Below are 1,551 nucleotides of genomic sequence, written 5' to 3' on the forward strand. Positions count from 1 at the left end.
GACCTCAGCACCCATGGGTGCTCCCCGAAAGGACCCAGCACCCATGGGTGCTCCTGAGGAAGGATCCAGGCGACAACACACACCCCCCCCCAGCCATGCGTGCTCCTGGAAAGCGCCTCAGCACCCATGGGTGCTCCTGGAAAGAAGAACTCGGGCATCTGGGCAACCCCCACCCATGGGTGCTGTCAGGAAACACTCCAGCACCCGTGGGTGCTCTTAACGAAGAACCCAGCAGCTATGTGGGTGACTTCCACCCATGGGTGTTCCCAGGAGGGACCCCAGCACCCATCTCAGCACCCATGGGTGCTCCCAAGGAAGAGTCCAGGTGACGTCCGGTCGTGGGTGCTCCTGGGGAGGAGCCCAGCACCCATGGGTGCTCCTAGGGAGTATCTCAGCACCCATAGGTGCTCTTAATGAAGAACCAAGGCATCCGGGCAACCCTGGCATCCATGGGTGCTTCTGGAGAGGACTTCAGCACCCATGGGTGCTCCCAGGAAGGATCCAGGCGACCCCCAGCCATGGGTGTTCCCAGGAGGGATCGCAGCACCCATGGGTGCTCCTGGGGAAGATCTCACCACCCATGGGTGCTCTTAACGAAGAACCCAGGCATCCAGGCAACGGCAGCACCCATGGGTGCTCCTGGAAAGGACCCAGCACCCATGGGTGCTCGTAAGGAAAAACGCAGGCAGCCGGGTGACCCCCACTCGTGGGTGTTCCCAGGAAGGACGTCAGCACCCGAAGCACCTCAGCACCCATGGGTGCTCTCAGGAAGGACCCCCCGCACCCATGGGTGCTCTTGTACGAAGAACCCAGTTATCCAGGTGACGAGCACCCATGGGTGTTCTCAGGAAGGACCCCAGCACCCATGGGTGCTCTTAATGAAGAACCCAGGCATCCGGGCAGCCCCCACCCATGGGTGCGCCGGAAGAAGGACCTCAGCACCCATGGGTGCTATTAACGAAAGACCCCAGCATCTGGGTTACCCCTAGCCATGGGTGCCCCGTGGAAGCTCCTTGGCACCCATGGGTGCTCCCAGGAAGGACCCTGGCATCTGAGTGAACCCCACCTATGGGTGCTCTCAGGAAGGACCCCAGCACCCATGGGTGCACCTAAGGAAGGACCCAGGCATCTGGGCAAACCCCCACCCACCCATGGGTGCTGCCAGGAAACACTCCAGCACCCATGGGTGCTCTTGAAGGACCCCAGTAGGTGGGCAACCTCCACTAGTGGGTGCTACCAGGAAGGGCCCCAGCACCCATGGGTGCTCCTGGAAAGGACCCAGGGCAACCCCCACCCATGGGTGCTCTGAGGAGAACCCCAGCACCCATGGATGCTCCTAGGGAGGACCTCAGCACCCATGGGTGCTCCTAAAGAGTGTCCTCAGCACCCATGGGTGCTCCTAAGGAGGATCACCAGCACCCAGGGGAGCTCTCGGGACCTCCCCAGCACCCGTGGGTGCTCCTAGGGGGGACCTCAGCACCCATGGGTGCTCCTGGAAAGGACCCCAGCACCCATGGGTGCTCCTAAGGAGGATAACCAGCACCCATGGGA

General features: G+C 62.2%; 1 long non-coding RNA gene across 1 annotated transcript; it reads left to right on the top strand.

Moving 5' to 3' along the window:
- The first annotated feature begins 806 nt into the window (after positions 1–806).
- LOC113490579 lies at positions 807–1,194 on the top strand. The gene is made up of 2 exons (XR_003400266.1): positions 807–978; positions 1,057–1,194. It is a non-coding gene; the product is annotated as an uncharacterized LOC113490579 (long non-coding RNA).
- The last annotated feature ends 357 nt before the right edge of the window (positions 1,195–1,551 follow it).

This window comes from Athene cunicularia, unplaced genomic scaffold, assembly GCF_003259725.1.
Source record: "Athene cunicularia isolate RWA unplaced genomic scaffold, athCun1 SCF_148, whole genome shotgun sequence".
NCBI classification, from domain to species: domain Eukaryota; kingdom Metazoa; phylum Chordata; class Aves; order Strigiformes; family Strigidae; genus Athene; species Athene cunicularia.